The sequence below is a fragment of the Scyliorhinus torazame genome, chromosome 2 (assembly GCF_047496885.1).
Source record: "Scyliorhinus torazame isolate Kashiwa2021f chromosome 2, sScyTor2.1, whole genome shotgun sequence".
Classification (NCBI taxonomy): domain Eukaryota; kingdom Metazoa; phylum Chordata; class Chondrichthyes; order Carcharhiniformes; family Scyliorhinidae; genus Scyliorhinus; species Scyliorhinus torazame.
In genome coordinates this window covers 201,670,557-201,693,097 of record NC_092708.1, presented here as the reverse complement: position 1 = coordinate 201,693,097, position 22,541 = coordinate 201,670,557, and the positions used below count along the sequence as shown (strand labels likewise).

The window sequence follows — 22,541 nt, the reverse complement described above, 5'->3', positions numbered from 1 at the left end:
GCAGCAGTGCTCACCACTATGCCATTGTGCTGCTTTGGGGATCCATAACACAATACTTATAACCTAACAGAAATTGGCAGTTCATAACAATGGTGAAATGGGAGCAGAATATAAGTATTTGATTAAAATAGGGTATACTCTTCCATGAACATCTTTTCAAATTGAGATAAATTTACGATTGATATTTTTTACACCATGCATGCCCCAGGGTTGCTTGATACTAACATGGGAATTGCTTAGAAGAAAAAGATTACCACCACCCCATTACCATGCAGGTAGTTGCGTGATGCAATAACAATGGAGTTGTTGACTCATGGCAATTCATTGGTGTGCCATACTGACCCAGACATGTTGGGTGAAAAACACCTCTGGTAGAATTATTTTAAATCGTGGATTCTAGTCACTTGTTCCCTCCAACCATGGCTTGCTTAGCATATGTCATGACTTAAGTACAGTCCATCTTAAAATACTAATATCAGAAATAAATCCATGTCTTGGTTAAGGAGAGATTTCTGTTACATAGAATTTGCAGTGCAGAAGGAGGCCATTCGGCCCATTGCGTCTGCACCTTGGAAAGAGCACCCCATTTAAGCCCACATCTCCACCCTATCCCTGTAGCCCCATAACCTAGTAGCCCCACCCAACCTTTTTCGACAATAATGGGAATTTATCATGGCCAATCCACCTAACCTGCACATCTTTGAACTGTGGGAGGAAACCCGAGCACCCGGAGGAAACCCACGCACGCATGGGGAGAATGTGCAGACTCCGCACCGACAGTGACCCAAGCCGGGAATCGAACCTGGGACCCTGGAGCTGTGAAGCAACTGCTACCGTGCTGCCCAGGCCTGACATTCTTCAACTTATTGAGTGCAGTTTTTTTAAGGTAAAGGATAAATTGAAGTGGACATGCTTAAAAGCAAAATACTGCAGATGCTGGAAATCTGAAATAACAAAAAATGCTGGAAATTCTCAGAAGGTCCGGCTGCATCTCTGGGAGAGAAAATAGAGTTAATGTTTCAGGATGACTTGAAAATTTAACACACGCACTTTACCTGACATGCTGAATATTTCCAGCAGTTTTTATTTTTATTCTAAACTCAAAATAAAAGACTTGCATTTATATCATACCTTTCACATTCAAGGATGTACCAAAGTGCTTTGCTAGCAGTTTATTGTTTTTGAAGTTTAACCATGGTTCCTCTGTAAGCATATGTGACCATACAACATGGTCCCACAAACAGCAATGAGATCAATGAACCATTGATTTATTTTGTTGATGTTTCCAAATATAACTGGCGTTAAAATCTCGTTAATAAAATGAAAATCCAGCATTTAGAAAATACTGGAAGCATTCAGCAGAAGAAGCAATATTTGTGGAGTGAGAAACAGTCGTTTCAGATCAATGGCTTTTCATCAGAGTTGAGATGTTCAAGTGTACAATTTTGAAGCAACCCTACAACATTTTTTATTTTCATTTCCAGCACCCGCAATATTTTGATCTTTTTAAAATAAACACCCAAGATAAAGTTTTTAAAATTTCCTCTCCTTTCCTGCATGTGGTGACACATAACACCACTGCAAAACTGACAATTTTCCACTTCCATGTCCAGTATGTGTAAGCCCAGAGGTGAGTGTTGGCAGACTTTTCAATTATGGATCTTGTGCTTGCACCATGTCCATACAGTGTAGCAGTGGTTATTTATGGCAATGCTGAATTAAATTCCCAGCTTTTGGAGGGGGGGGGGGGGTGGGGGGGGGGAGAGGAGGAGAGAGAACCCCCTCTAACTGTTGTGTCCCCGCAGACAGAAACCAACTCACTTTACTGATCTCTAGACCTTTCTGTAGTAAATAGTGTATTTATGAATGGAAAGAGCAGAGGAGCTCTCCTTTGTAAGGAAACTTTCTTTGTAAATGGAATTGGATGACCAAAAAGGCTTTATCTAAATTCTAAAGCATCCAAATCTTTACTTTTCCATGTTCAAGAAACTTGGTTGTATTGCCACTTATTGATTTCATATATAGTTACATTTTTATGACATCAATGCCAAAGTTACCATAATATATAACAATATTTATTAGTGTCACAAGTAGGCTTACATTAAAACTGAAATGACGTTACTGTGAAAATCCCCTAGTTGCCACACTACAGTGCCTGTTCGGGTACACTTAAGGGAGAATTCAGAATGTCCAATTCCCCTAACTAGCACATCTTTCGGGACTTGTGGGAAGAAACTCGTACAGACACTGGGAGAATGTGTCGACTCCGCACAGACAGTGAATCAAACCCGGGTCCCTGGCGCTGTGAAGCAGCAGTGCTAACCACTTTGCGACTATATGATTAATAGGCTTTGTTGTCTTTGATTGTACAACAGGCCCACGTATTAAAACTATTTAATTAATGTCCCTTATTTACATGATGTCCCATTCATTTTGTTTTAGAATCATAGAACCTCTACAGTGCAGAATGAGGCCATTCTGTCCATCAAGTCCGCACTGCCCCTCTGAAAGAGCACCCTACCTATGCCCAATCCCCGCCCTATGTTTACTATTAAAATTTAAAGTGATGCAAAATCTTATTCTAGCACCACTGGCTGACATCGGCAAGAATCTCAAGGAATTGCGAGAACTAGTAAAGTTCATTGATGTGATTAATTCTCTTGTACAGCTTACCAAAATTTTCAATAGGATTTACAGATATGGGGTTTATGCTGAATTTTGTGAATGTGTTTGAAACTGTTTTCTGACAGCTGATTGCAGCTAACGAGAGACGGTCTGCTGATTTTGTGTGTTGAGTAATGATTATCTTGGGGTCAGGCATGATATGTTAAATATCTCCAACTGAACTGAACAAAATAAATCCATTGTAAGTTATGGTTCCTTCACAACTGGCAATAGCTATCATATTACCGAACAGCATGTAAAATCTATTTATGGTTGTACATTTGAACAGTGTGGGGGCTGCAGGGGTGTGAAATAAACTCTTGATATTTTCAAAATTAGAAATTTGCTTCTGGTGCCGTACCTGTTGGAAAAGTTTTTTAAAATATGCAGCATATATTTCTCATATATTTAACAAAGTAAATTTGGAACAATATTTAATTTATTGATACTGAAATACTGCTGGGATTGTGGAGGGCACAGAATCGTACTTTAAAGATCACAATTTCATATCTTGTATCTGTAATGATCTCAAATTGCTTGCATCCCAACTATCACCTATAACACCAATACTTATCAGAGACAATATGGAGAGGTAAGAGTCATGTCACATGGACTGTAGCTGGTGGAACCAGTTATACTGCCTTTCTGTACTGCAAACTGTCACTTTAACATCAACAAGCATCATCACAAAAAAGGAGCTTTGTCCAGATTCATAGAATTCCTACAGATTGAATATCTGGCCCCCATCTATGCTGTTTCTACAAGAACCTCTGTACCATCATCTACAAGACTGATTCATCTCTGATTGCTCATTTGATCATGTGAATTAAAACACCAGTGGAAAAGTGAATTATACACATCAGCTTTCAGCCCACTGACCTCCATGAAGGACAATCTCATTGAACTTTGAACCTGGACTCTGGAATCCACTTGAAACAACTTATTTTCCCTGCGCTGTCACTCTATCTTTTCTCCATCTCTTTAGTTGTACAAATGCAATGGAGGCGACATTGCTACGCTCCTCTCATTTTGAATATGAGCAATAAGCTAACCCTTTGAGTTAATCTAATCTCGAGTTTGCTGTGGGACCATTCACAACCTCTGATCCAGACTATTCACAACCTCTTGTCGTATTTGACTTCGAGATGAGCTTTCAACCACATATCTTTGTTGTATTTGCCTTTCAACCACATATATGTGCTGTCACTAAGACCACCTGACTCCACCCTGCCTCGGGTCTTCTGTTTCTGAAACCCTTTTCCATGCCATTGTCACTTCCAGGTTTGGCTATTCTAATGCACTCTGCCCCTCTTCCACATTCTACCTTTCATAAACTTGAGGTCATTAAAAACTCTTCTAACTCACACCAAATCCTGTTCATCCGTCATTGTGCGTGCTCACTTATATTAGCTCCTAGTGAAGAAATGCCGTAAACCGTTAAAATTCTCATACTTGTTTCCAAATTCCTTCTTGGAATGGCCTTCCTATCTCTGTAACCCCCAAAAAACCTCCGGAATTTGTGCTTCTCTAACTCTGGCCCCTTGAGTATCTGCATCTTTAATCACTGCAGCACTGACAGTTGTAACTTTAGCCATCTAAACCTGAGCTCTGAAATTCCCTCCCTAAACCTCACTACTTCTTTGCCTCACTTTCCCCCCTTTAAGCCATTCCTTAAAACCCACCTCTTTGACCAAGCTTATGGTCACTAACTGAGCACATTATGTGACTCATTATCCTATTTTGTTTTATAATACCTCATGAAAGAATGGTAAAGGTGCTATAAAAATGAAAGTTGTGTATGGACTTTTAAAAGGAAGATTGAATAGAAATCGTGAAGTTGTAATAAGATTTGTTTGATCCTATTTTCAGTCTGTATTGGATTATGAAATTTAGACTTTAAAGGAATTTTGAAACTTGATGGAAGAGGAATTAACTTGCATGTTAAAGCACTCCTTTAGAATACATAAGATGAAAGGTTTGATCATGTGTTCTTCAATGTTTCCAATTATCTCCCCACACCCAGTAGTGCACTAAGGCATACTTTTGTCTGTTTCCATAGCTAGGTATTCCTGGAATAGGTTGCGAGTCGGTCGCCAAAGGCTTGTATAGCTTGAAGGCTGCCACTCCACATCAAGCATGCTGACCAGGAGAGTCTCCTGCTCTTCCACTGGCCATTGGCATGTTGGAAGGATTTGCAGGTTGACATATGCACCTTCCTTGACCATCAAGTCCTGAAGTGGGGCTCGAACCCAGAGCTTCTGGCACAGAGGCTGCTACCCACTCCTCTTTTAATGTTTAATTCTCTCTAAATGTAATTGACGACCCTTCAGTTGCTACTTACCTAGGCCATATTTGGTCACTTTTGTCTTTTGAGAAGAGTTACATATGAAGTAGGAGCATAAGTGGGCCATTTGGCCCCTCATGCCTGCTCCACAATTCAGGAAGATCATGGCTGACCTGTTGTTTTGAATTCCACGTTCCCCGTCTACCCCTGATAACCTCTGATTTGCTTGCCTAATAAGAATCTGTACCTCCGCCTTGAAAATATTCAGTGACCCCCGCTTCCACCGCCTTTTTAAAAAAATATATATTTTATTAAATTTTTCAAACAATTTTTCCGTTTTTACAAATTAACGTAATAATGCAATAACTGGTAAATAACATTATTTAAATAATATAGTGAACCAACAAAGTGACAAAAAATAGTGCTCCTCTCCCCCCCCCCCCCCCCCCCCCCCCCCGGGTTGCTGCTGCTGTCAATCTATTTTCCCTTAACGTTCCGCGAGATAGTCAAGGAACGGTTGCCACCGCCAGGAGAACCCCTGAGCCGATCCTCTCAGCGCAAATTTTATTTGTTCCAGCTTTATGAACCCTGCCATGTCGTTTATCCAGGCCTCCACGCCGGGGGGTTTTGCTTCCTTCCACATAAGTAGGATCCTTCGCCGGGCTATCAGGGACGCAAAGGCCAGAATATCGGCCTCTTTCGCCTCCTGCACTCCCGGCTCTTCCGCTACCCCAAATATCGCTAACCCCCAGCCTGGCTTGACCCAGACCTTCACCACCTTTGAGATCACCCTTGCCACGCCCCTCCAGTACTCATCCAATGCCGGACACGACCAGAACATGTGTGTGTGGTTCGCCGGGCTTCCCGAGCACCTCCCGCACCTGTCCTCCACTCCGAAGAACCTGCTCATTCTTGCTCCCGTCATATGTGCTCTGTGTAGAACCTTAAATTGAATCAGGCTAAGCCTGGCACACGAAGATGAGGAATTTACCCTACTTAGGGCATCAGCCCACAGCCCCTCCTCAATCTCCTCCCCCAGCTCTTCTTCCCATTTTCCTTTCAGCTCCTCTACCCGCGCCTCCCCCTCATCGCTCATCTCCTGATACATTTCGGACAGTTTGCCCTCCCCGACCCATACCCCCAAAATCACTCTATCCTGGATCCCCTGTGTCGGGAGCAGCGGAAATTCCCTCACCTGTTGCCTCGTAAACGCCCTCACTTGCATATATCTGAAGATATTCCCCGGGGGCAACTCATATTTTTCCTCCAGCGCTCCCAGGCTCGCAAACGTCCCGTCTATAAACAGGTCCCTCAGTTTCCTAATTCCTACTCGTTGCCAACTCTGGAACCCCCCGTCTATCCTTCCTGGGACAAACCTGTGGTTATTCCTAATCGGGAACGTCACCCCCCTGTGTCGCCTCCACTGCCCCCAGATCCTCAAGGTTGCCACCACCACTGGGTTTGTGGTATACCTTTTCGGGGAGAACGGCAGCGGCGCCGTCACCAGCGCCTTTAGGCTCGTTCCTTCACAGGGCGCCATCTCCAGCCTCTTCCACGCCGCCCCCTCTCCCTCCCTCATCCACTTACAAACCATTGCCACATTGGCGGCCCAGTAGTAGTCGTTCAGGCTCGGCAGCGCCAGTCCCCCTCTATCCCTACTGCGCTGCAGGAACCCCCACTTTACCCTTGGGGTCTTCCCTGCCCACACAAAGCTCATAATGCTCCTGTCTATTTTTTTTGAAAAAGGCCTTTGTGATCAGAATGGGGAGACACTGAAACACAAAAAGAAACCTCGGGAGGACCATCATTTTTACCGCCTGCACTCTGCCCGCCAATGAGAGTGGCAACATATCCCACCTCTTGAAGTCCTCCTCCATCTGCTCCACCAGTCGCGTCAGATTAAGTCTGTGTAGAGTTCCCCAGTTCCTGGCTACCTGGATCCCCAGATATCGGAAGCTCCATTCCACTCTCCTTAACGGCAGAGCGTCTATTCCTGGTCCCCGGGGTGTATTACAAAAAGCTTGCTCTTCCCCATATTTAGCCTGTATCCCGAGAAATCTCCAAACTCCCTCAGTATCTGCATAACCTCTGGCATCCCCTCTACAGGGTCCGCAACATATAGCAGTAAGTCATCAGCGTAGAGTGACACTCGATGCTCCTCTCCCCCTCTAACCACCCCCCTCCATTTCTTAGAGTCCCTCAACGCTATGGCCAGTGGTTCAATTGCCAACGCGAACAGTAATGGGGACAGGGGACACCCCTGTCTTGTTCCCCTGTGTAGCCGAAAATACCCCGATCTTTGCCGGTTTGTGACTACACTTGCCACTGGGGCCCCATATAGGAGTCTGACCCATCTAACAAACCCCTCCCCGAACCCAAACCTCCTCAGCACCTCCCACAAATAGTCCCACTCCACCCTATCGAATGCCTTCTCCGCATCCATCGCCGCCACTATCTCTGCCTCCCCCTCCGCTGGGGGCGTCATCATCACCCCCAGCAGCCGTCGAATGTTGACATTCAGTTGTCTCCCCTTTACAAACCCTGTCTGGTCTTCATGCACCACCCCTGGGACGCACTCCTCTATCCTTGTCGCCAGCACTTTTGCCAGCAGTTTGGCATCTACATTTAGGAGTGAGATAGGCCTGTATGACCCGCATTGCAGCGGATCTTTATCCCGCTTCAGAATTAATGATATCGTCGCCTCCGACATTGTCAGGGGTAGTATCCCCCCTTCCCTGGCCTCGTTAAAGGTTCTCGCCAGCAGCGGGGCCAACAGGTCCACATATTTCCTGTAGAATTCCACTGGAAACCCGTCTGGTCCCGAGGCCTTCCCTGCCTGCATGTTCCCCAGTCCCTTAGTCACCTCGTCCACCTCGATCGGCGCCCCCAGACCTGCCACCTCCTGCTCCTCCACCCTCGAGAACCTTAGTTGGTCCAGAAAATGTAGCATTCCCTCTTTTCCCCCCCGAGGGTTGGGACTTATATAGCCTCTCATAAAAGGTCTTAAACACCTCATTTACCTTCCCTGCTCTCTGCTCCATAGTTCCCGTTTCATCCCTAACTCCCCCGGTTTCTCTCGCCACTATCCTCTTACGAAGTTGGTGGGCCAGCAGCCGGCTCGCCTTTTCCCCATACTCATATCGCAACCCCTGTGCCTTCCTCCACTGTGCCTCTGCCTTTCCTGTGGTCAGCAGGTCAAACTCCGTCTGAAGTCTTCGCCTTTCTCTATATAGTCCTTCGTCTGGGGCCTCCGCATATCTTTTATCCACCCTCAAAATCTCCCCCACTAATCTCTCCCTTTCTTTGCCCTCTTGTTTCTCCTTGTGGGCTCTACTGGAGATCAGCTCTCCCCTAACCACCGCCTTCAGCGCTTCCCATACTACCCCCACCTGAACCTCACCATCGTCATTGACCTCCAGGTATCTCCCAATACACCCCCGCACCCTTCCACAGACCCCCTCATCCGCCACCTCCAGGTCCGGGATACGTCCCAGCATCCGCGTCATCCCAGTTCGGGGCTTATACATTTACCAGCACGACCGCCTCTCCCTGCAATCTACCACTCACCATCACATCTGCCCCCGTTATCCACCACTATATTCTTAGCCTCGAACGACACCCGTTTCCCCACCAGTATCGCCACCCCCCCCTGTTTTTTGCATCCAACCCTGAATGGAATACCTGTCCCACCCATCCTTTTCTTAACCTAACCTGATCCGCCACCTTCAGATGCGTCTCCTGGAGCATGACTACGTCCGCCTTCAGTCTTTTTAAGTGCGCGAACACCCGGGCCCTCTTAATCAGACCATTTAGGCCTCTCACATTCCACGTGATCAGCCGGATTGGGGGGCCGCTCGCGCACCCCCCCCCCCCCCCCCAACTAGCCATCCCCTTTTCTGGGCCAGCCCCCCGTCCAGGTCCCGCGCACCCACTTGTCCCCCCAGGCGGCACCTTCCCGTCCCGACCACCTCTTCTCTTGCCAGCTCCCCCTTGCACTCAGCAGCAGCAACCCAGTTAGCCCCCCCCCCCCCAAGCTAGATCCCCATCTAGCATGGTTACTCCCCCCATAATGCTTCCGAACGTCAGCTAACTCTAGCCGACCCCGGCTTCCCCCATTCTCTCTTTGACCTCCCTGCGTGTGGGGCTCTCTTCCTTCCTGCACCTATCTTCCCGCCATCATCTCCATAGCGCGGGAAAACCCCGTGCTTTCCTATCGGCCCCGCCCCCTATGGCGCAGCTCCCTCATTCCCCCTCCCCCTCTCTGTCCCTTTTTCCACCGGCGCCCACATTTCCTCATGTCCCCCCATCAAGGGGAGAGAAATTCCCCATCCAACGTTACTATATAATAAACCTCCCATTTCCCACTTTACATTTCTGTACCACCACCTCGTTGCTTCCCCCCCCAACATCAAACTCTCAGTTTTAGTCCAGTTTCGCTTCTTGAATGAAGGTCCATGCCTCATCCGCCGTTTCAAAGTAGTAGTGCTTGCCCTGATGCGTGACCCACAATCGCGCCGGCTGCAGCATCCCGAATTTTATTTTCTTCCTGTGAAGCACCGCCTTGGCCCGATTAAAGCTCGCCCTCCTTCTCGCCACCTCCGCACTCCAGTCCTGATACACTGGTATCAGGGGGGGCAGCACGGTAGCATAGTGGATAGCACAATTGCTTCACAGCTCCAGGGTCCCAGGTTCGATTCCCGGCTTGGGTCACTGCCTGTGCGGAGTCTGCACGTCCTCCCCGTGTGTGTGTGGGTTTCCTCCGGGGGCTCCGGTTTCCTCCCACAGTCAAAAAGACGTGCAGGTTAGGTGGATTAGCTATGCTAAATTGCCCTTAGTGACCAAAATTGACCTAAGTGTTGGGTGGGGTTACTGGGTTATGGGGATAGGGTGGAGGTGTTGACCTTGGGTAGGGTGCTCTTTCCAAGAGCCGGTGCAGACTCGATGGGCCGAATGGCCTCCTTCTGCACTGTAAATTCTGTATCACCGCATTCTCCCACTTGCTACTCCTTACCTTCTTGGCCCAGCTCAAGACCGCCTCTCTGTCCATGAAGCGGTGAAATCTCACCACTATCGCCCTTGGTATTTCACCTGCCTTTGGTCTTCTCACAAGGACCCGGTACGCTCCTTCCACCTCCAGGGGGCCCGTTGGGGCCTCAGCTCCCATTAGTGTATGGAGCATCGTGCTCACATAAGCCCCAACATCAGCTCCCTCTGTTCCTTCGGGGAGACCTAGAATCCGTAGGTTCTTCCTCCTCAAGCTGTTCTCCAGGGCTTCCAGCCTTTCGATGCACCTCTTATGTAGCGCCTCATGCGTCTCCGTTTTTACCACCAGGCCCTGTATCTCATCCTCACTTTCGGCTGCCTTTGCCTTCACTCCACGGAGCTCTATCGCCTGGACCTTTTGTGTTTCCTTCAGTCCCTCGATTGCCAATAACATCGGCGCCAGCACCTCCTTCTTTAGTTCCTCCACACATCGTCGGAGGAATTCCTGCTGGTCCGGGCCCCATGTCGTCTGGGCTCCATCCGCCGCCATCTTGCTTCTCCCTTCTCTTCTCTGCCGCTGCTCCAAAGGATCCTTCGCAATCTGGCCACTACCGCTGGTCCTTTCCATACACACACCGGGGTGGGGGGGGGGAGAGAATCTCCGTTGGGGCTCCCGAAAAGAGCCCAAAAGCCCGATAGAACGGGAGCTGCCGAAGCGTGCGGCTTAGCAGTGCATCGCCGCAACCGGAAGTCCGCTTCCACCGCCTTTGAGACAGAGCTCCAAAATCGCAACGCCCTCAGCAAGAAAAATTCTTGCTCGTCTCTGTCCTGAAAGAGTGGCTCCTAGCTTTGAACCCACAAGAGGAAACACCCTTTCAACGTCCATCTTGTGGACCCGTTCACGATCCTGTATACTTAATCAAGTCACCCCTCATTCTTCTAAACTCCAGTGGAAATAAGCCCAGCCTGCCCAACCTTTCCTCTTAAGACAACCTGCTCATTCCAGGTATCAATCTAGTAAACCACCTCTAAACTTCCTCCAATGCATTTACATTCTTCCTTAAATAAGTTGTCTGCCCCTTGTAGAAATTCAATTGACTTTAATTAAAATTGTAACTCTGGCATGCCTTGACAATAAATCCACAGCCACCTGAACATGAAAAATATATTGCCCCTGGGTGCACTGAATATTTTCTTGGTTGGGCAACTCGAGATAGGCACCCAAAATTCTGAACCCCAATGCAATCAATGGTTTCCTTTCAGCTCGTAGGTGGATCTTGTTTATCAATAGTGTCACTGAAGTGGCCTGTCTGGAAGAAACAAATATTGCTGTATTATTAAATAGGCAATTTGAACAAGTGTAATCACTGGGGCCATGGAGGAAGAAAGGTCGATTGGGTGCGATGGAATTAATAGAGTGGGAGAAGACAGATTATGTGGTGCATAAGCACCATTGGGCCAAATGGCTTGTTTCTGTCTGAAAGATTCACTGGAAACCTTTCACCTTCCTAAAGCCTACTGCTTTGTCCCAGCTTTTGGTCACTTGTCCTAATATTTCCTTATGTGGCTCATTGGTCCACAACAGCTGCCCAAAAATTTGACAGTGGCATCTGAAGAAAAAGCCTTTTCCAAACCTCTCGGCATCTATAATTCGCAGAAACTATCAAATGAGCAATGACAGTTAAACCACAAAGAAGCTGCAATGAACAACCTCTTATGGTTTCACTGGGGAGGGAATGTGCTTTAATCACAGTTTCTGAAGACAATTTACTGAATCTCTGTTGCCCACAGTAAAATTAGATTTACATTTTTAAAAATTTGTTGCCCTCTCCCAACTTTTTGTTTTTTTCCCTCTTTAGGGGAATTGGTGCTGGCATTCATTGTGCAATAATGTGAAGTTCATTGTGCTTTCTGAGCGTGACTGACAGTTTCATGTCTTGGAGTTGAATTCAGATGTGAGTCAATTTTTTAACTCAAAGATATTTCATCCTATTTAGAAATTGGCTGTCATAGTTTGTACATTACCAGTATGTCACCCTGCCTGTTCCTGCCCTGCCCATTCACCGCCCCGCCACTGCTTTAAGGTCATTGACGAGAAATCGAGAGAGCCAAGCTAATGCTCTGGGTCATGGTTTAAATCCCACCACGATAGCTGGTGGAATTTAAGTTCAATTAATAAATCTAGAATTGAAAGCTCATCTTGGTAATAATGACTATGAAGCAATTGTTGATTGTTGTAAAATCCAATCTGGTTTCCTAATGTCCTTTAGGGAAGGAATGCTGCTGTCCTTACCTGCTCCAGATTCAGAATTGATTCTTAACTTCCCTCTGAAATGGCCTAGCAAGCCACTCAGTTACAATAAATCACTACCATGTCTAAACAAAGGAATGAAACTGGATGGACCATCTGGCACAAACCTAGGCACCAGAAACCACAACTGCACACCCAGCCCTTATGACCCTGCAAAGTCCTCCTTACTAACATTTGTGGGTTTCTGTCAGAAATTGGAGAGCTGTCCCACAGACTAATCAAGCAACAGCCTTTCATAGTCAACAAATCATACCTTACAAGCCATCGTCACCATCCCTGGACATGTCCTGTCCCACCAATAGGACATATCCAGCGGAAGTGGTGGCATAGTAGTATACAGTCTGGAGGGAGTAACCCTGGGACTCCTCAATATCGGCTCTGGACCCCAAGATGTCTCATGGCTTCAGGTCAAACATGGGCGAGGAAAACCCTTGCTGGTTACCAACAGCCTCTCCCCCGGAAGCTGATAAATCGCTACTTCTCCATGTTGAACACCGCTTGGAAGAAACACTAAGGATTTCTAGGGCACAGAGTGTACTCCGAGTGGAGGACTTCAATGTCCATCACCAAGAGTGGCTCGGTAGCACCACTACTGACCAAGCTGGCCGAGTCCGAAAGGACATAGCTGCTAGACTGGGTCTGCAATAGGCAGTGAGGGAACCAGCAAGAGGGGAAAACCTACTTGACCCTGTCCTCACCAATCTAACTGTTGCAGATGATGGTATTGGTATGAGTGACCACTGCACATTCCTTGTGGTGGCGAAGTCCTGTCTTAACATTGAGGATACCCTCCATCATGCCATATGATACTTCCAACTTAATGGGATAGATTTCAAACCGATCTAGCAATTCCAAATTGGGCATCCATGCCATGCCCTGGATCATCAACAACAGAATTGTATACAACCACAATCTGTAACCTCATGGCCAGGCATACCCCATACTCTACCATTGCCATCAAGCTGGGGACAGTACGAAGTCTTACAACACCAGGTTAAAGTCCAACAGGTTTGTTTCAATGTCACTAGCTTTCGGAGCGCTGCTCCTTCCTCAGGTGAATGAAGAGGTCTGTTCCAGAAACATATATAGACAAATTCAAAGATGCCAAACAATGCTAGGAATGCGAGCATTAGCAGGTGATTAAATCTTTACAGATCCAGAGATGGGGTAACCCCAGGTTAAAGAGGTGTGAATTGTACCAAGCCAGGACAGTTGGTAGGATTTCGCAGGCCAGATGGTGGGGGATGAATGTAATGCGACATGAATCCCAGGTCCCGGTTGAGGCCTCATTGAATCAGGGGATTGAATTCGATGACATCAGGGGTTCCTCAGGGTACTCCTCGACCCAACCATCTTCTATTTAACCCGTGACTTTCCGTCCATCATCATCAGGTCAGAAGTGGCAATGTTCGCTGTGCAATGTTCAGCACCATTCACGACTCCTCAGCCACTGAAGCAGTGTCCATAAGCAGCAAGACCTGGACAACATTCAGACTTGGGCTGATAAGTGAGAAGTAACATTTGTGCCACACAAGTTAAATGACCATCTCCAACAAGCATCTCATCATGGTCTTCAATGTTGGTATTTCTATCACTGAATTCTCCACTTTCAGCATCCTGGGAGTTACCGTTAACCAGAAAACTCAACTGGACCATCCGTATAAATGCTGTGGTTACAAGAGCAGGTCAGAAGCTAGGAATTCTGCAGTGAGTAATTCAACCCCCCCCCCTTGCAACCGGCCAAAATAAAAGCCTGTCCAACATTTACAAGGCACAAGTCAGGAGTGTAATGAAATACTATCCATTTGTCTGGATGAGTGCAGCTCCAACAACACTCCAGAAGTTCATCCAGGACAAAGCTTGCTTGATTGCTTCCCCAGCCAGCATCATAAACATTCACTCCCTCCACTACTGATGCATTGTGTACCGTCTACAAGATGCACTGCAGCAACTTATCAAGGCTTCTTCAATTGTACCTTCCATACCTGTGACCACCTGGAAGGACAAGGGCGGCAGATGCATTGGAACACCACCACCAACTTCCACAGCAACTTCATACTTGTGACAATGAAAGGTTATTATTACTACCTGCAATTTTCCCTCCAAGCCCCCCACACCATCCTTCACCATCACTGTGTCAAAATCTTGGAACTCCGTTCCTAACAGCACTGTGGGTGTACCTACGCCACATAGACTGCAGCAGTTTGAAGCCAGCTCACCGCCACCTTCTCAGGGCAATTAGGGATGGGCAATGAATGCTGGCCTTGACAGCAATGCCCACATCCAATGAGCGAATTTTAAAAATAAATACTTCAAAATGTGCTTGAGATTATGAATGGTGAAACAGGGCTGTCTTCATTTCTGCACATTGAACCGTCTTAACAAGCAACATTATCCTGTTATATTGCACCTACGCTTGGTACCACCTCATGTTTTGAATCTTTATTTATAGAATGGTCTCTGTTTCCACTTGTGGTTCACCTGTCAGCTCTGACTCATTTTACAAAAGCTTAAATTTTGTTTTCACTAATACCTGTTATAACTTGTTGAGTTCAGAAGCAGCCCTATCAAGAAGTCCCTATCAAGAGGCTAGCTTTTATACTCCATATTTATTAATTCCTCCAGCTGCCATGGTGGGATTTGAACCAGTGAGTCTCAGGATTTCAAGACTAGTGACATTAACACTATGCCACCATATGCATATGGTCTCCTATCTCTTGTCCCTGACCCTTATTTAACATATTAAAAGTGGGTAATTGAAATTTCACATCAGTGGCTCTTTTCTTGATTTGGTTGCACAGCGCATTTTATCTTGATCCCTTGGTTTGGAAATCTTTGCTAACAACCTAATATTTCCACTGAACTCTAATTGGAGCCTAAATGTTAACTCATTATATCCCTCAATCTCAAATATTACTCAACCAGTTATTCCTTTCTAAACAGAAATAACCATCCCTCTTCCTAATCTGTTTTCCTCTGTGTGTGATTAATTTCAGACCTAGCCATTAGTTTTGTGTGGGGTATCAGTAGCAGCACAAAGATTCAATGCTCTCAATGTATTTGTGGTGCTGCTGACATTTGTGTAGAAGTCTTGGACACAATTCCCAGAGTATTTAAAACAACTTTGTCTCCTTGTTGCACCCTTTCATAGTGTGTCGAATTATCAAGATAGGTTTACATTTGCTATCGCCCTTGTGGGTTGGACTCCAACTGCTGTTGTATCAGATGTGGGCAACATGGTGGCACAGTGGTTAGCACTGCTGCATCTCATCGCCAGGACCCAGGTTCAATTCCAGCCTTGGATGTGTGTCTGTGTGGAGTTTGCACATTCTCCCCATGCCTAAAGGTAGGGTTCTTGGCAATGTGGAGGAGCAGAGAGATCTTGGGGTCTATGTTCATAGATCTTTGAAAGTTGCCCCTCAAGTGGGTAGAGCTGCGAAGAAGGCCTATGGTGTGCTAGCGTTCATTAGCAGAGGTATTGAATTTAAGAGCAGTGAGGTGACGATGCAGCTGTACAAAACCTTGGTACGGCCACATTTGGAGTACTGTGTGCAGTTCTGGTCGCCTCATTTTCGGAAGGATGTGGAAGCTTTGGAAAAGGTGCAAAGGAGATTTACCAGGATGTTGCCTGGAATGGAGAGTAGGTCTTACGAGGAAATGTTGAGGGTGCTAGGCCTTTTCTCATTAGAACGAAGACGGATGAGGGGCGACTTGATAGAGGTTTATAAGATGATCAGGGGAATAGAGTAGACAGTCAGAGACTTTTTCCCCGGGTGGAACAAACCATTACAAGGGGACATAAATTTAAGGTGAATGGTGGAAGATATAGGGGGGATGTCAGAGGTAGATTCTTTACCCAGAGAGTAGTGGGGGTATGGAATACACTGCCTGTGGAAGTAGTTGAGTCGGAAACATTAGGGACCTTCAAGCGGCTATTGGATAGGTACATGGATTACGGTAGAATGATGGGGTGTAGATTAATTTGTTCTTAATCTAGGACAAAAGTTTGGCACAACATCGTGGGCCAAAGGGTCTGTTCTGTGCTGTATTTTCTATGTTCTTGTTATATGTTCTGCGTTGGTTTCATCCGGGTGCTCCGGTTTCCTCCCACAGTCCAAGGATGTGCAGGTTAGGTGCGTTGGCCATGCTAATTTACCCCTCAGTATCCAGGGATCTTTAGTTAGGTGAAGGGGTTTGCACATTCTCCCCGTGTTTGCGTGGGTTTCGCCCCCACAGCCCAAAAGATGTACATGGTAGGTGGATTGGCCACGCTAAATTGCCCCTTAATTGGAAAAAATTAATTGGATACTCTAAATGTATTTTTAAAAATAAAATGTGAAAAAAAATTCATGGCACTGTTTCTCAGTGCAGAGGATTTTTTTAGTGTCCCGCCCGATATTTACCCCTTCACGAACGTCAAGAAAACAAACTATCTGATCATTGCAGCTGGGGACCATTCCTGCTTGTCTCTGATCTTTGACATAAAGCCGCAGCTATTCAGCCACAGTGACAATTTGGGAACAGGGTTCCTGTTAGAATGAGGGGTGTGTGGATCAGAACAAAATATCCCAAGGCACACTCAATGTGTTATAAAGCAAAATTTGTCACAAATTGAACCACAAAATGCTATTGGGGCAGATAGTCCCAATTCCAGACATAGACGCCATGACAGCTGAAGGCAGGGCCACCAATGGTGGAGCAGTTAAATTTGGGGATACTTAAGAGGCCGCAAGTAGGTGATCACAGATCTGAGCATTCACCTGAGGAAGGAGCAGTGCTCCGAAAGCTAGTGATTCGAAACAAACCTGTTGGACTTTAACCTGGTGTTGTAAGACTTCTTACAGATATGACGGTTGAGGGATTGGAAGTGTTGCTCTTTTTAGCCTTAGTTTTATTATTCTCTGATTATGTCACCTTTGCTCATGAGTCGCCAGGTATCTTTCTGATACCGCCACGTGGTTCAAGCTCGAGTTATGATTAATAAGTCAGCACACCGCGTAGTAAGATTGAAATCAACGGTCATTTATTATATACAACAAGTAATGCTTACACAATAATCCTACTATCTATATAGAAACCTACCACTACTGGCCAATACTTAACTTTAGGAAGGGCCCACCAGGTCAGGGAAACAAATGGCTTATCGAATCGGATCTGGCCCGCGGGATTCAAAAAGGCTGATACAGGTCGATGGCTAGGAGTCTTTATCGGGTAGCGATCGCTGGAGGCAAACTTACAGTTTCTGGTTGATGTTCTTGCGAAGGTCTCGAGCAGGAGAAGAAGGGAGAGAGAGAGCGATCTGAACTTGGCCCCTCACTTTATAGGGTCCCGGGGCTTCCCGCCTCTTGGGGCGGCCCTTGACCCTGAGTCCCAAGTGATTGGACTTGTTCCCAATCACTGGGTTCGATATATCCAATAACGGGGCGATTCCTCGATCGGGGGTGGTCGTTCACCTGTCTTTGGTTCGGCCACTGCAGGCGCCGACAGGTCTGGCCCGGCATTCAATTGCTAATATGTTGCAATTGTTCCCGGGGATAGCCGATTAAACTGCAGATGTCTGGGTTGATGTGCTGCTAATTGTCTTGAGTATCGATCTGGGCCAACTTCCCCAGAGCCGAATACACTATTCTGTCTGCAGCTGTCCGTTTGTGTCCTGTTGGCTGCTTTTCCCATCAGCCTTTTCGGCTAATAGGGAATCAGCCATTTTAGGTGGCTACAGACCCTCCTTGTGATCCTAACGCGAAGCGTGAAGGATCACATTAATTTTGTCCTTTCCGTTCCCTGACCGGGGGGGGGGGGGGGGGTGGGGGGGGGGGTGGAGACACCTCCTACATGGCCACTACTCTGACCCTAGCTATGCACAAAAATTTACCTAAACCATTCTTGAGGGCGCTATGTCAGGCAGGGGCATGTATCTAAAAAAATAAAAACTTGGAACCTCTAATTTTACCTAAACCACTCATCAAGCATAAGACATGGGAGCGGAGGTAAGGCCATTCGGCCCATAGAGTCCACTCCACCATTCAATCATGGCTGATTTCAACTCCATTTACCCACTCTCTCTCCATAGCCCTTAATTCCTCGAGAAATCAAGAATTTATTAACTTCTGTCTTAAAGACACTCAACGTCCTGGCCTCCACCGCCCTCTGTGGCAATGAATTCCACAGACCCACCACTCTCTGGCTGAAGAAATTTCTCCTCATCTCTGTTCTAAAGTGACTCCCTTTTATTCTAAGGCTGTGCCCCCGGGTCCTAGTCTCCCCTGCTAATGGAAACAACTTCCCTACATCCACCCTATCTAAGCCATTCCTTATCTTGTAAGTTTCTATTAGATCTCCCCTCAACCTCCTAAACTCCAATGAATATAATCCCAGGATCCTCAGACGTTCATCGTATGTTAGGCCTACCATTCCTGGGATCATCCGTGTGAATCTCCGCTGGACCCGCTCCAGTGCCAGTATGTCCTTCCTGAGGTGTGGGGCCCAAAATTGCATTACATAATCCTATCTCTCTAACATACAACAACAATCATAATATTCCATATATTCTTTCCTGGCTTGGCAGTCAAGCTCAGGATCATACATTTCTTTTTATTGACAGGAAAAACGCAAGTGCATGTTTTATTATTCTGGTTTCATAGGTCTCTGGGGTCTGGTCATAACCGAACATAGGGGATCGGATCCGATATACCGGGGTTCGAGCGCGGTACGCTCTCCTTTTCCACTTGCGGAGGTGCATGGTCTGTACTGCACAGCAGAGTATGGCCAATGCTAACAGTGCCTCAATAACGTACGACAGGGAGTACCAAGTTATGAACTTGGCACACCAGGATAATGCAGCGTGGCTGGTGACTGGGCCCTCGGTACTGCAGGGCAGTGAAACATTAACGGCAGGGAGGTTTGGAGTAATGGGGTCCGCGTTCCCGCACAACCAAATGTCCAAAAAGATGTTGAGCACGATGACCGAAGTCCTCATGGTTGTCCTCTTTCTTTTCTTTCTCTGTTTTTCTCCGGTCCTGGAGCTTCTGGAGTTCTGTAAAACAAGCATAGTATCTGTAACTACCTTGGTTTAATATCCGGTGTGTTAGTGTGTCTGTCCTTCTTGGGGCCAATTAAACCCTTATAATTGGTCACTATATGTGACTTCTCCCGCATTTTTTTTTTCAAAACAAATGTTAGGACACGGCACACTTCCCAATGGTGGACCAGTGCTAAGTTTATCATCCAAATGTTCTAGGATGTAAATAGCTTTTGGCGGCAACCCAAAGGTTGCCTAAATAAATAAACCTGTTTTTGAAAGGAAAAGGTCGAATGAAGTGCGTATGGGCCGCAACGGGTAAGATTTGGATGGAGTCCCCGGGTAGGACGGCTACCAATACTGTATGTCCCCTACCCGAGCGTTTTTGACCAACGGGGGGGTCTCCAGGCAGGGCGGGTCTCACGCCGTTTCTCCACTGCCTGAGCAACCGACAAGAACGGGCAAAAATGTAGTCATCATGGTGGGGTTGCTGTTCTGATTCTCACGTCAAATCAGAAGAGCAGTTACGATCGGGCGTCTGATACCCGAACAAGTATCAGCTGAAAAGCTAGTTCCTCTGAACAAGCGTCTGGTCTCGGTGGGTCTCTGAGGCAAGTCCTCAGAGGTTTCGGCAGAATGGGCGTGTGAGAAAATTTCTCCTGTCGGACGAACAACATTAAACAAACATACAAACAACAGAAAACATCCTGCAGGTTCCATCAGGAAGGACAACACTTTTCACCAAGTGTCTCCTTTAAATCATCATGTGGACACCTCAGTTCTCTGTTGCGAACAGGGTCGCAAAGGGGTTGGCGGCTTGGGAGTCAGACCCGAGGTCGTCCCCTTCTCCCGGGTGCCAAACTCTGGAGTGAATTCGGTCGGAAAGGGCTGCGTGGTGTGAGTTGGGGTCGCTCTCGTCGTTGTGGACGAGTCTGCAGGAGTTGTTGCGGTGCCAATGAGTTGGGTGGGAACAAAGTCGGGGTCGTCCGTCTGGTTCGGTGGTGTGGTTTGTTTAGGTAAGTGATGGGGAAGGGATCACTGGAGTCGAAGTCGGAGTCGCTGGGTGTGGGACCAGGATAGTAGGGAGGCGTGCTGTGGCTGTCGTCAGAGTCACAGTCGCTGTCTCTGCTGCTGCAGTCTGTGGGCGTTCCGGGGCGGAGTGTAAAGTTTGTGGGTGGAGTCGGGGGTGAGTCCGTGTCTGGACTGGACGTGGAAGGGGTTGGTGTTACGTTGGCTGTGGGCGGGGTTTGGTCTGCTGCGACAAGCATAACGTGGTGGGCGTGGTTTGACTGTGCTCCATAAACCTTTAGCTGGTTTATGTGAAACCACGCAGTCTTGCCATTTTGGTATTTGATTTTGTATACCGATGGGCTTACTTTATCCGTAATGGAGTACGGACCCGAGTATTTCGGAGACAGAAATGTGCTGGGGTTATACACAGACAACATCACTTGTTGTCCTATATTATTCTCCGTTGCATGTACTGCCTTATCAAAACAGGCCTTGCTCTGTTTTCTTTTAGTGCCCAGTTTAACAGCGGCTGCTAACTGACGGCTTTCTCATGGGTGAGAGCCGTAACTTCAGGGCTGGTCAGGTCTAAACACAACAAGTACTCTGTCCCTTTCATGGGGCGTCCGGTCATGAGGGCTTGTGGGGTGTAACCTGTGGAGGTGGAAATAGTGTTACGTAAAAACATCAGCGCAAAGGGGAGGACCGAATCCCAAGTGGTGTTATTCTGCTGAACCATTTTCCTAAGGGTGGTTTTTACGGTCCGGTTCATGCGCTCCACTATACCACTCGACTGAGGGTGGTACGCAATGTGAAATTTTGGGGTTATGCCAAATATCGTGAGGACATTCTGCATGACCCGTCATGTAAAGTGAGAACCTTGGTCCGATTCAATACTGCGGGGGAGTCCCCATCTTGTAAAAATGTGGTGGGTTAGGATTTTGGCTGTGGTTTTCGCGGTGTTGGTGCGGGCTGGAAATGCTTCCACCCACTTTGTAAAAGTGTCTATGACCACCAGAACATATTTATAGCCATTCCTGCAAATCGATAAAATCGATCTGGAGGTTAGTCCAGGGGCCGTTAACGGGTCGGGTGTGGCTGAGATGTGCCTTTTTGGCATATCTATCTGGGTTGTTCTGAGCGCAGATGAGGCAATTCTCAATGTAATGGGATACATCCTCTTTGAGATTAGGCCACCAACAAAGCTGTTTGAGGTGGGCTGCGGTGGGTTCGATTCCCTGGTGTCCATGACCATCATGGAATAAACAGATCATTTAATTCCTATCCTGCTCAGGAACTACATAAAGGGTGTCCTTTAGCACCACACCATCATGTGTGGTTATTGTATTTCTGTACCTCTTGTATGAGGCTGGAAACTTCCCTTTCACGATTTCAGTGAGAGCGCTATCCTGCTTCTGGGCCTCTACTAGATCTTCGATCCTAGTCTGCGCGACCTGAACTGCACTCACTGGGGCGCTCTCGGCGGGCTTCCAAAAATACCCATGCCTAGATCCTGCCTTAGCCAGTGCGTCGGCTTTTACATTTCATGGGGGGGAGGAACGATGGCGGCTGCGGACTTTTACAATGCCAAAGGTCCGGTTTTTGGCTTTTTTCAGAATATGGCGGAGTAATGGGGCTGAGGGGAGGGGTTTCCCATCCGCGGAAACAAATCCTCTTGTTTCCCAGAGGGGCAGAAATTCAGTGAGGCTGTTGCACACGTATAGACTGTCTGAATATATGTCTGCTGGGCTGGGGAAGGAATCTGGGTGCTCTACAATGTAAGCGATGGCCGCAAGCTCTGCTGCCTGCGCGCCTAAGTGTCCGGGTAATTTTAATGCAATTTCCTCGAGGGCGCGTCCCTGAGCATCCTCCACATAAATCCCACAACCTGTTATGCGTTGCCCATCCAGGATTGTGGAAGATCCATCCACATAAATCCTAATGGGGTCACACTTGTCCGGGTGAGGGGGGTTCTGAGATGGAGTGGCTAGTTTTCTGGGGGGTGTTTTAGCTATAAAGGGACCTGTATTATGGTGGGGCGAGATGATTTCACACTCATGGGGGGTGCCGGGGTACTGTAGATTGTCCGCTAAGTATGTGTGAGTCTTTGTCCGTTTTACTGTGATGTTCCGTCCTTGTAAGAGAAGGGTCCACCTAGCAGCGCGGATTTGGCTGATGGTACCGTCTTTAAGTCGTCCGTCTAGTAAAAGTTGGGTGGGGGTGTGCTCGGTCAAAATGGTGATGGGGTTCAGTCCGGTAATGTATGAGAAGTA

The 22,541-nt window shown here is 47.1% G+C and overlaps 1 protein-coding gene across 4 annotated transcripts in view; it reads left to right on the top strand.

The window, feature by feature from the left end:
* creb1b (cAMP responsive element binding protein 1b) overlaps window positions 1-22,541 on the top strand; it is a 124,619-nt gene that overhangs the window by 8,515 nt on the left and 93,563 nt on the right. The window contains exon 2 of one of the 4 annotated variants that reach the window (XM_072482771.1): window positions 11,791-11,886. The exons of the other annotated variants lie outside the window; for them this stretch is intronic. The gene's annotated coding sequence lies outside the window, so the exon portion shown is untranslated. The remainder of the gene's footprint in view (window positions 1-11,790; window positions 11,887-22,541) is intronic. 4 annotated transcript variants of the gene reach the window in all.